The 12,504-nt window shown below is 46.2% G+C and overlaps 1 protein-coding gene and 1 long non-coding RNA gene across 2 annotated transcripts in view; both read left to right on the top strand.

Annotated features, from left to right (window-relative positions):
• The first annotated feature begins 1,395 nt into the window (after positions 1-1,395).
• LOC113629078 (uncharacterized) lies at positions 1,396-5,297 on the top strand. Its single transcript, XR_003436374.1, has 2 exons — positions 1,396-3,423; positions 4,083-5,297. It is a non-coding gene; the product is annotated as an uncharacterized LOC113629078 (long non-coding RNA).
• A 2,176-nt stretch (positions 5,298-7,473) lies between these two features.
• ANXA2 (annexin A2) overlaps positions 7,474-12,504 on the top strand; it is a 44,070-nt gene continuing 39,039 nt past the window's right edge. Inside the window, exon 1 of the mRNA XM_027123187.1 lies at positions 7,474-7,525. The gene's annotated coding sequence lies outside the window, so the exon portion shown is untranslated. The remainder of the gene's footprint in view (positions 7,526-12,504) is intronic.

Here is a 12,504-nt window from a genome sequence, read left to right as displayed (position 1 = left end):
CCTCCCTTCCATCTTCCCTCCTCTTTTAATATTTATCTTCAGCTAAGTTATATAGGTGAATAGTTCTAAAAGTCACATATTTACACAAGAATTCTATATCAATTCTATATAAATCAGAGTTAAGCTTGTTAGTAACAGAGACTGGATGTAAGTACTTTAAATAAGGTAGAAATTTATTTTTTCTTTCATGTACAAGAAATCTGGAGGAAAGCAGTCCAGGATTGAATTGATGGTTTCACATTCGTCAGGAAAACAGCCTCCTCCTGACTTTTTGCCCTGTGCTTTTGTCTTCATCCTCAAGTTTTTTGATCTCCATCCTTTGTGTGCCTAGTTTCCATCTTCCAGTTTTCCTCAAGGTCCACAGTAACCGAGGGAGTTCCAGACATCACATCAAGTATTAGGCAAAGGAAGTAGGAGAAAAAAGGGTGTTCAGAGCAAAAAAACCCAAACCAAACCAAACCAAACCAATAAACTAAAACAGACGTTTCCTTCTCATGGCAACTGTTTCAGCTATATATTGCTGCATAAGTAACCAGCTCCAAATTTAGTTTCTGAAAACAATAATTTGTTTTGCTCACTAGTTTGCAGTTTGGACAGAGCTTGGTGGGAAAGGCTTGTCTCCACTCATATTTAGCTGGCATGGTCCACCTTCAAGAGAGCTCACACAGATGTCAGGTTGGCACTGGCTGTCAGGTATAGACTTTGGAACGTCTCCATAGGCTGCTTGGGCTTCCTCATGGCATGGTGGCTGGATTCCAAGGCAAATGTCTCAAGTAAACAAGGTAGAAATACAATCAGGATCTAGCCTCAGAAGTCACACAGCATTCTGTTGGTCAAATAAGTCACAGCAGGTCATGAGATTCAAGGGGACTGGGCATACCCTCCTCCTCTTGATGGTCAAGTGGCAAAATTCTAGAAGAGCATCTGGGATGGGAAATATTACTGTGGTCATCTTTGGAGAATATAATGTTGCGTCTCAGTCCATTTGGGCTGCTATAACAAACTGCCATAGATTGCGTGGCTTATGTGCAACAGAAATTTATTTCACACGGTTCTGGAGATAGGTAAGTCCAAGATCAAGGTCTGGTGAGGACCCACGAGGCTTGTGGGATCTTAGTTCCCCAACCAGGGGTTGAACCTGGGCCCTTGACCCCCAGGGAATTCCCTGGGCCTCTTTTTTTTAACATCTTTATTGAAGTATAATTGCTTTACAGTGTTGTGTTAGTTTCTGCTGTATAACAGAGTGAATCAGCTATATGCATATGTGTTTCCCCATATCCCCTCCCTCTTGGGTCTCCCTCCCACCCTCCTTATCCCACCCCTCTAGGTGGTCGCAAAGCACCAAGCTGATCTCCCTGTGCTGTGCAGCTGCTTCCCACTAGCTGTCTATTTTACATTTGGTAGTGTATATATGTCCATGCCACTCTCTCACTTTGTCCCAGTTTACCCTTCCCCCTCCCCGTGTCCTGAAGTCCATTCTCTACTCCTGGCCTCTTTTATAAAAGTACTAATCCCATGTGAGCGTTCTGCTCTCATGGCCTAATCACTTCCCCAAAGCCCCATCTCTAAATACCCTCACATGGAGGGTTAGGTTTCAAGATACGAATGTGGGGAGGATATAAACATTCAGTTTATAGCATGCTGCAATATTTTTTTGTTTTCCTGGAGCTTTTCATTTGATATCAATAGTTTTTCTTATCACGCTCACAAATTCGTTCCTAAGCCACCCAGTGAAGCTGTTAATGTCTTCTCAGTATGTTCAAACACCTGGGGTAATTTCTTCCTCCTACTCTTTCTGAGGCATTTGTGCTAGAGCCTTTGGTCCTCTTCTCCAAGGTAGACTGGTTGCTCTTTTTTTTTTTTTCTTTTTTTGGCCGTGCTGCACGGCTTGTGGGATCTTAGTTCCCCAACTAGGGATCAAACCCGGGCCTTCGGCAGTGAAAGCACGGAGTCCTAACCACTGGACCGCCAGGGAATTCCTTAGACTGGTTGCTCTGTATGCCTGCTGCACAGCTATTGTTCCAAGTTCTCCCCCATCATTCTGGGAATTCTGTTCACTTATTTGTGCATTGAATCACTGGTTTTCTGGATCCAATGCTCCAGTTTTTGCTCTATTCTCTTGTTTTGGTGAAGTACATCATTCAGAAGTCTCCTGAGACGGGGTGTATAGTGGGATGAATGGTGGCCCCCCAAAGCTTATGTCTCCATCCTAAGCCTCAGAATCTGTGACTATTTCCTAATTTGGAAAAAGGGTCTTTGCAGATGTAATTAAGTTACAGATCTCAAGATGAGATTATCCTCGATTATCTAGGTTGTTCCTAAATCCAATGAGAAGTGTTCTTCTGAAAGACAGAAGAGGAGGAGATGCAGAAACAGAGAAGAGGGCCTTGTGAAGATGGAGGAAGAGATTGGAGTGATGCAGTCGCAGAGAATGACTGGGGCTGCCAGAAGCTGGAAGAGACAAGGAAGCATTCAGCTTTAGAGCCTCCAGAGGGAGTATAGCCCTGCTGATACCTCACTTTCACACTTCTGGCTTCCAGAACTGCAAGAGAATACATTTGTGTTTTTTAAGCCACCAGGTTTGTGGTAACTTGTTACGGCAGCCTTGGGAAACTTAACACAGGGCACATAGGCATAAACAACATTTTTGAAAACTGTTAATTATGCATGCATTCTTGATTTATTGTTTGGCTGGGTATGGAATTCTAGTTGCAAAATAATGATTTTTTATATTTATCTTTCCTGATACATTTATAAGTTAGCATTCTTCTCTAATTAAGAGCTTTCTCTGTCCCCTCTTTGTGTATTTTCTGTTTTACTATCAGACTATTCAATGTGTATCATCAGTTCCTATCATTATTCAATATGATGCTCACATTGCCCCCAATTTTAACCAGTGAGAACCCCTTCAAGTTGGCTTTTGTGTCTTTTTGATATGTTCCCATAAGTCATTTAGCTCAAAGCCCATCATGTATTTTCTCTCTGTCCCACCTCTGGAACCAGCCATTTCTCTAAGAACTGGACCATTTACTGGGGAATAGTATTTGGAAACTAAGATCTGAGTCTTATCATGACATTCTCCTTTCTTACCTTTCATATATGACTTATTTTTTTAATCTCTCTGGAATCTTTTAGGAATTTCTCCCTGGCCCCATCCAGTGTTCTGAAATTTCATGTTAATGTGCCTTGGGTTTGTTTTTCCATTTCTTGTAGCTTTTTCAATCTAAAGACTCAGCCTTCAGTTCTAGAAAATGGTCTTCAGTTATTTCTTCGTGATTTTCTCCCCTCCATTTTGCCTATTTTTCTTTCTAGAACTCCTATTATTTGGATGTTGGGTTTTCCAGATAAATCTTTTTCCTCTTCTGGCCACGTCTTCAAATATAATACATTATTATATACTGATTGCATATAACAAGGCTCAAGGTAATAACAGCTTTATGGTTGGTGAGACTCTAAGCCATATAATGTAGGGGACTTGGAGACAGCCTGTGTCTCCCTGAAGCAATGGTGGTATGTGAGAGAGATGGTGTAATGGAAAAAACAGTGGATTGAAAGGCAGACAAATGTATTCTACCCTCAGTTCTGCCACTTACTAGTTTAAGGATTGTGATAGATTGTCTACAGAGGTGGTTGCCAACAACTTCCACTCATGTAAACATAATGTCTCTCCCTTTATGAAGAGGTGGAATCTATTTCCCCTTCCCTTGAATCTGGGTTATATGACTTCCCTTAATCAATGGGATGCAGCGGAAGTGGCACTGTTCCACTTCTGGGCCCGTCAGCTTCCACTTTCACTCTTGAAGATCAGTAACTACCCTGCTGGAAGGAGGCCCTTGTGGATCTTCCAGCCTCATTTGAGTCTCCCTAGACAACGCTAAATAGATAGACCAGAGATGCGCTGACTCCATGAACTCTGCCCTATGTGGAATCATGAACAAATACGTCAGTGGTGGTTTTAAGTTTCTAAGATTTGGAGGTGGTTTATTTCCTAGTAATAGGTCACTGAAACAGAAGTTAATATGTGGATGTGGAGTGTTGCTATAACAAAAACCTAAAATATATGACATTGACTTTACTTCCAGACAGTAACCGGAGAGAAGACTGTTAGTGGAGGTTGGAAAAGCGGTAAGGAAATTGCTACAGAAGGCTGGAGAAAAGGCAACCCAGGTTATGTATTGGCAGAATGTTTAACATTACTGTTGCCTATGGTAACATGAGTGATAAGAAAATGTGCCTAATGAACTTGTGGATCTAGTCAAGGAGATTTCCAGGCAGAATGCTGAAGATGCCAGTGGTCTTTTTTAACCACTTATGATAAAGTACAACAAGAAAAAAAATGCACTAAATATCTGTTTGGTTTTCAAGCAGAATTCTAGCCAATGAAAGGTTTGCAAAGTAAGAAATGGCCTCAGAATAAAGATCAAATCACATGTGGCTGCAAAACTTTTTTTTATTTTTAAAATTCCAGAAAGATTTAATGTGGTACTTTGAAGACCATCTCAGGGCTTCTAAGACTCTTAAGTGCATTGTTCCCGCCTGACAAGCTCAAAGTAAAGAGAGAGATCTATTATTAGAAAGAATAATCAATGTGACTTTTGGAGCATGGAGTTAAGCCTCATTAAGATTTACAGAAATTCCACAATGTTTTTGAGAAAATTGCATTGCATATGAATTTTGGAGCATGGAATGAATCTCAGTAAGATTTATAGAAAATCCACAGAATTTTAAAGATAATTGTGTTAATGAAAGGACTGCCAGGTTGGACACAGAAACAGTTGAAAAGAAGTCTCTGGGCCTTCAAGTTTCTACTAGCATGAAGCAGGTTGAGAGAGCTACTCAACTACAAATATGGACCATTCTTAAGGGAAAGGAAAGACATCTCAGAGAGTGGAATCAAGAGGCCAGAAGGCAAAGCCAAAAACCGATCAGATGATGGATTAAAGCAAAGACTGGCAAACTACAGCCCATAAAGTCAACCCAGCCTATTTTTGGATAGCCCACAAGCTAAGAGGCCTGGCAGCTTCAGCTTTTGCTTCTTGAGAGCCAGCTTCCGTTATTATCCTGGTGTAGAGAGGAGGACCTGGCAGATGAGAGTCCAAGGGACGGAGAGAACCAGCCTGCTCTCAGCCATCCTAGCAACCCTAGCTGAGGCACCAAATGAGTGAAGTTCCTTTCCATCCTACAACCCTAGTTGAGCTGCCCCATCTAACACCATGGAGAAGAGACAAGCTGTTGCCCCTGAGTCCTGTCCATATTGCAAAATCATGAGCAAATAAATGGTTTTATTTATGTTTGAACCACTAAGTTTGGGTGGTAATTTGTTAAACTGCAATAAGTAACTTGAGTGCATTTTTAAATCTCTGGACTGGGCAGGAGACTTTATTTGGGCTCCAGTTTCTTCATCTATAAAAATCAAGAATTGGAAATGTTAGTCTCGTAAGGACCCTCTCTGCTCTAACATTCTGTTATTGGGTGAATAATTCTATTATTCTGTACGTTTTAGTGAGTGCCTATCACTGCTAGCTAGGCACAATTAGCAGTGTTGAGGTGCAGCAGAGAAAGTGTGAACAAAATAAAGTCAAGGCTTTAGAGAACAGAACGCACAGCAGCAGACACAATCTGAGATTTGTTGTTGTAAACATTCTTCCAGCCATGGAGGAGAAAGAAAGAAAGAAAGAAAAAAGGATCTTTGCACTCAGAGATTCAAAAGCTAATTTAAACTGGCAGAATTGGTCCCCCCATTCCTCAGAAAGAGCAAACCATGACGTCTGATAGCTTCATTTTTATGAAAATACCAGTGTGAAGTTCTGTAGCAAGAAGCAGACCCTGGTTATTGGACAGATCTGTATGTTTGGCTTTGCTGGATGCCCTAGACAAGCAAAAGCATTCTTCCGGCTACTTGGCTTTTAGGTATTCCACATGATTCGAATTAAATCTTATCTTCTGTAGAGGGCCTATCACAGCACAGCTGGGCGTCAAGAGGCCCAGAGAAGAGAAGGGAAGCAGAATCGCGTTCACCATTACGGTCAGCCTATGTTCTCCTTCTGTTCCAAAATGTTTAGGCTGTAAAGCTTTCAGCCTAAATTGAAGGGCTATAAATGTAAATCAGAAATTGTATCAACAGAATTGCTTTATTTTCTATTTGTCCTTCTGACAGTGCCTATCATGTTTCATTCTGAGTGAAAGAAATGGGTAACAGTGCTCTGGGCTGAGTGTCCAGGGACCCCATTTGTGGTATGGACTTGACTGTGAGCTTGGCAACAATGTCTTGGCCTTGCTGTTTCCTGATTCCCAGGAGTGAAGTGACGCTTAACTGGAAAGTAAAAACGGACGTTAAGATAGACGGGGGATTAAAACAGAAGCATCAGTAGAAAGCTAAGTGAGGTCTGTGAAAGGGAGGAATTCAAAGGTGCAGAGAGATCTTTGGGATTCTTAGCAAAACTCTCCTGCTAGTTTGAGGTGAGTACAGTATTTGCGCAATCAACCACAAAACCATGTTTGCCTGTATGTTGCCACTGCGGTTCGTGGAAGCAGGGAGTGGAAGAAAAGCGAGAAACAGCAAAACCAAGCCATGGAGCTAAGAGTCTGAGAAAAAACAAAAAAAACCCAAAAAACAACGGCAGTTAGGACAGAAGGAAGGGAGGAAACTTATTTGTTGGAACTCGAGGTTCAAAGCCACCGGCCCCACCCAGCCCGGGACGGCCTGCCACGAGGACGTGTGGGAGTCCCGGAGGGTCGCGGGAGGCGTGGAGGGAAGCCAAGCAGAGAGCGCTCGGGAAAAGGGCGCCTCCCCGGGCGGGCGGGGTGGGACCTTGGCTCCTGGCTTCGGCCTCCTCCCCCCCCACCCAACTCCCACCATGGCTCCGCGTCTCCCAGCGCGCTCCGAGGCCGGGGCGGGGCCAGTCCTTTGCCCGCCAGGACCCGGCGGATCTCCCTCCCCGCGATCCTCCCGGCAATAGCCGGTCAGAGGTTAAGCTGATATGTTTGCAGACGGTAATGGGGAGCTGGATGCCAACGGCCCAGCTCAGGGGAATCACGATTTATGTTTCTTGGAACAATTCTTCCTTCCATTGCATTGACGCCTTAAACAAACAAAAAAGCGACTTAAGGTCAGAGTCTACGAAAGTCTTGAAAACGTATTAACCTGAGGCAGGGCTGCGCGCTCGACGTGGCGCTCGAGAAGTAAAAGAGGAAGAGAGGAGAAAACTAGGCCGGTACTAGGCCTCGAGGAAGCCTCGGTGGCGCTTCATCGGACGGCAGAGCCGTGGGCGTGGGGCCGCTCCCACTGGCGCGGCCCGGGGAACGTTCCAGGGCGAGGCGTCTCCCGCGGGCGAGCGGGCGGACCCGGGACTGTGAGTCACCCTGACTCGAGTGCTAGCGGCCGGAGCAAGAGAAGGCGGGGCGGGGGGCGGCGGGGCGGGCCTCCCGTGCACCGCGAGGATGTGGCGGATATAAAAGCCCCACCCAGGCCAGCTGGCTCCGCTTTGCATCTGGCGACGCTCGCAGCGCACTGCGCTTGGCCCAGGTAAGCGGGGCGCCCCGCCCGCCCGCCCGCTATGGCCCCGGGGCCGCCGCGCTGGCGGGGTGTGGAGAGCGAGGGAAGGAGACGGCCTTGCAAAGAGCAGCTCTGGAGACGGGGACTCGGGAGGCCGTCCGGGGAGGGGGCTGAAGGGACGGTCCGCACTAGGAGCTTTGCGAGGAGGGCGCCCAGTGGCGAGGGGGGTCTGGACAGGAGTGAGGGGGGCCGCGTGTGCCCCGGCCTGGGGCGTGCAGGGCAGAAGGAGGGAGTCGGGCATCCCCCGCGAAGTGCTCGCAGGAAGCCCGACGAGGTGGCGCCGGGGAGGGGGGCGAAGGGAGGCTTCGCATTCCAGACGCGCCGGGCGCCGCTGGGGGGCTGGGTGTGGCCTCCCTGCGAGCCCCTGGTCGGGTGGAGAGCAGACGTGCGGCACCCTCCACGTTTAACACTAGCGCTACGGCTATCTAGAAAGTAATCCCCATCTGTTCCAAGTTAACTTTACTTGAAACAAACGAGCATTTGTGGAACTTGTGCCGACGAGCAGGAGGGAAGCAGTCGGGGGAGGATGAGGGGTGGGAGTTTTTATCAGCAACCTCCTGCCCCAGTAAAACAAAACAACGGAAGAACCTCCCCTCATTCTCCTTTGTTTAGCTTAGCTTGTAGGAGAGCAACTTTTGATTTCCGTATATCTGGAGAGTTTCTTATTTGGTTCACTACTTTTGCATCAGGAAAGGAAGTGTTCTCCCGTGGTTCTGTGGGGAGAATCGTCACTGACTTACTGGCGCTGATGCGACATTGAGTCAGGGACAGGGGGTACAGAAAAGGGCGTAGGCCCCCGGGCTGCTCCTTGTAGCTCTGTGAGATGGGTCCCAGCGCCTGGTGTTGTAGGCCTGGATTCCATCAACTCTCAGTTAAAAAAAAGGTGTGGACATCAATTTCCTTATCTATGAAAGTGGTTTAAGAGTGCACATTCTTACTTTCCCCACATAGGGTTATTATCGAAGATTCCAAAAACCATATTCATTCAAAAATAAATTTGTAAAGCACACTGGAAACATTAAGTGCCATACCAAAACCGAGTGTCATTCTTTTTGTGTTAAGAGTTGCCATTTTAAAGCTATTAGAGGTAAAAGAACAGTAACTTCATGGGGCACGCTGGGTCTTTACCAGGAACCCTAAGGTCCTGGAGTCCAGGGGTCGGGACCCCTGAGCTCATACTGACGGTACTGATGGGTTCTGTCCAAAAGTGTGCCCTACTGTGCCTGTCCGGAACTTGGTCATTTCGAATGCAGAATGCGCTGTAGCACTGAAACAATGTTACAGAAGGTGCTTAGGTTCTCAGGCTAGCCCAGAAAACCCCTACCCTAGCCCAGAAAACCTGCACTATATCGAAGTACTGATAGTACAATGCCTAATTTGCGGGATGGGAGTGATGGTGGGTGGGGAGGGAGGGTGGGAGGAGGGTGAGGTATAATATGTAAGAGTAAATCATTGAAGTATTTTACTGGAAGTTTTCTAAGTTTTAAGGTTGGCCCTGATTAAATTACTTTAATTGGAAAATTATGTCCTTATCACCCTCTCTACTTTACTCTCTTCCTCCTGCCTCCTTGGAGACCCCTCCCGCCCCCACATATTACAAAAGCCTGTCCATTCTTCTCCAGTTCTGCTGCATTCCCCCCTCCCTCCCACTTCAGTGTTCTCATACCCAGCTAGAGACAAGCAGATTGAGTCAATATTCATTAATATTCAATGTTAGGAATGGTTGGTGGTCCTGAAATCCTCAGCAACCCAGGGGAGATGTGTTATTTAAAAGATAACAAGAGCATTTTTAAACCTAAACATCTGTAATTTATAGAATTTGAGGCTATGGAAGGAGCCACATAATATAATATTCAAGCATTGTGAAGGAGGATCTCATATGAGGCCAGGTTCAGTGTGCTTAGTGGTCAGTGGTGTTAAGACCATCCCATACAGCACTTCTGACTCCACCTATTATCTCAAATCTTCAGTCAAGGCTTTCTCCAGAGGTATGGATTGCATCTGCAGTGCAAGGGTGTGACCATCAATGTAAATTTTTTAGTTGGAGGTTTATGATTAGGGGACTGCCTAGATTTTGGTATTTCTTGCAGTGCTAAATGCCTTGCCTGTTGCAAATGCCCAGGAAATATTGCTGACTCACTGGCTTTGAGCAAGAGCTTGGTCTTGGACTGGGGTCACAATAACATCCTCTGTCTTTGAGCTATTAAAAATGCTGTATCGATTGACATGCCGGCAGTCATGGCCATTGGTTTCCTGACTAATTTCTAATTTAAGTAGTTTTCCTGGCAAGGTAGATATCCTTCTGTAATTGTTATTGATTTTGAGGGTTGTAGGCTCTTCTTGCACCATCGGGCCTAGCATTTGGCCTTTGTTCTTGGTCTTCCCTTGTGTGGGGCTGTGCGCCTGCTGAGGCATTTCTTAACGTGTCACAAATAGAAGTCCCAGGCGCTCTCTTTTTTTTTTTTTTTTTTTGTTGTACGCGGGCCTCTCACTGCTGTGGCCTCTCCCGTTGCGGAGCACAGGCTCCCGATGTGCAGGCTCAGCAGCCATGGCTCACGGGCCCAGCTGCTCCGCGGCATGTGGCATCCTCCCGGACCGGGACACAAAACCGTTCCCAGGCTCTCTTGGGCTGCCTTAAACATCTGTTCATTCCACAATATTTATTAAGCACCTACTATGTTCTACTTACAGTATAAGCACTGAGGATATAGCACTGAACAAAACAGACCAAAACAAAAACAAAACTCTGCTCTTTAGGCTTTAAATCTAGTGGGGAAAAAAATAAAATAGACAAAATCGAGTGAATTTGTATAGACAGTAATTGGATTTTGAGCTTTACGTTCTCCCAAATTAGTATTTGTTTCCAAACTTGGTTGGAGCTCATTTCCCCTTTAATCCAGCTGTTCCACAGACCTGAGCGTCATAGTTTACTTGCTTTAGGGAAAGTGTTGTTTAAAGTTATCATTGACTTAACCTGGCTTCTGGATTTGACTATGAGAATAGAAAAGGAGGGCTTCCCTGGTGGTGCAGTGGTTAAGGATCTGCCTGCCAATGCAGGGGACACGGGTTCTAGCCCTGGTTCGGGAAGATCCCACATGCCACGGAGCAGCTAAGCCTGTGCGCCACAGATACTAAGCCTGTGCTCTAGAGCCCGCAAGCCACAACTACTGAAGCCTGTGCGCCTAGAGCCCGTGCTCCGCAACGAGAGAAGCCACCGCAATGAGAAGCTTGCGCACCGAGATGAAGAGTAGCCCCCGCTCGCCGCAACTAGAGAAAGCCCACGCACGGGTAGCAACGAAGACCCAACACAGCCAAAAGTAAATTAAAAAAAAGAATAGAAATGGAATGTTCTTTTTTTGCATGCATATGGGAACCCACCTCCCTCTTTTTCCCTGGTGCCACACCCTATTCTAGTTGTAGGCTACATCAGGAGGAAATTCCAGTCTTTTAAAAAAAAAATTTTCTGCTCTTTCACTGTCAGGTCTGTTTTTCCTCCTCCAGTTGCCAGAGGCGGTTCCCGTCTCTTTTGTTGGGGAGCAGGTCAGCTGTAGGGGTCAGGAGATGCCCAGCCTTGTTCTTTGCAGTGGCTCCAGTGAGATTACCTCCAAGTCTCCCCTAGGGTACACCTGAAGCTGTGAAACCGTCTGAGCTCAGTCTTCTCAGAGAGAAGTCAGTAGCATCTAAGTAAGTGGTCTGAGTTACACTCCCAGGCTTAGTGTGGGAAGTTCTGACTCAAGGGAGTGGCTGTCACATGGAATCTTTGCCCTTTGTCTCTCTGCCACACCCAGTCCCCACACTCCCAGCTCAGAGGAAGTCAGAGTCCCAAGGCCACTTGCAAATCTTTCCTCCTTGTTGCCTCCTTCCCTGCCTTTCTTGCCACAAGGAGATGTAGGTTACGTTTCCACGTTGTCCCGTGGACAGAGCTAGGAGCCAAGGGGCCCTGACGGTATTAAAGGTGGAGGTTGAGCTGTGGGAGAAGGTGAAGAGCTGCATATCGTATGAGAAAGAGGCAGTCTCCTGAATTGCTCTACCAGGCTTTGCAAAGGTGTGAACAGAGGCTGGGAATTGAAGCCTCCAGCTCTGAATGTATGGAACTGGAGCTGCATTTGAGATACGCAGTCCGAGGAAGAGAAAGGAAATTGAGGAAGGAGAATGTAGTGGAAAAGAAGGAAAAAAAGATATAATGTGGAAAGACCCAGTGTGTGTAAACCATCCAAAAATGTGAGTGAACGCCTCCAGTGTGTTAGGCACTGTGCTCAGACCTATGGGGAAATGGGGATGCATAAGACAGAAACCCTGGGGGCAGATAGAATGGAAGACTGCCTTATAGAATGGAAGACCGCCTTTGTACCCTCAGCTCTGATATTTCACAGATACACCAAGAGAGACAGGAGCACAGAGCAGGGAGAGGTACAGGAGAAAGGTAACAGTATTTTTTGTGTCCTGAAGTCTCCCGAGGATGTCAGCTGATCCAGATAGAGCATTCCCAGTAGAGGGAACTTGGAAAACCCAGGCCTAGAGGTAGTTGGACAGTGCTGAATGTGTTTGGAGAATTACCAATCCAGTCTAACTGGTGCTGGGTGTGTGTGTGCGTGTGTGTGTGTGTGTGTGTGCGTGTGTGTGTGTGTGTGTGTGTGTGTGTGTGTGTTTGCATGTGCTTTATTTATGGAAAAGTAGGTAGAGCCCAGAGTGTGGAAGATCTTGAATGCTGTGTAGACTTTTTTCTGTAAGCAGCAGGGCCCCATTGGAAATATAATATTTGGGCCATAAAACACTGAAATTGAGTTGTAGATGTGAAGACCTTGATCTCTCAACCGTGAGAGTACTTTGTGCCAAATGACATCATTCTTCTGCACGTCTCTTTCTGCCCACTCCAACCCCACTTCGGGAGATTGAACGAGAGGCTCTGAGAGCTTGAGGCCACAGTGTGTCTGGAGTTAGTAAACAAA

The sequence above is a fragment of the Aethalodelphis obliquidens genome, unplaced genomic scaffold (genome assembly GCF_003676395.1).
Source record: "Aethalodelphis obliquidens isolate GAN/ISIS:26980383/991018 unplaced genomic scaffold, ASM367639v1 scaffold26, whole genome shotgun sequence".
Taxonomy (NCBI): domain Eukaryota; kingdom Metazoa; phylum Chordata; class Mammalia; order Artiodactyla; family Delphinidae; genus Aethalodelphis; species Aethalodelphis obliquidens.
This window is presented reverse-complemented; position numbering and strand designations above follow the sequence as displayed.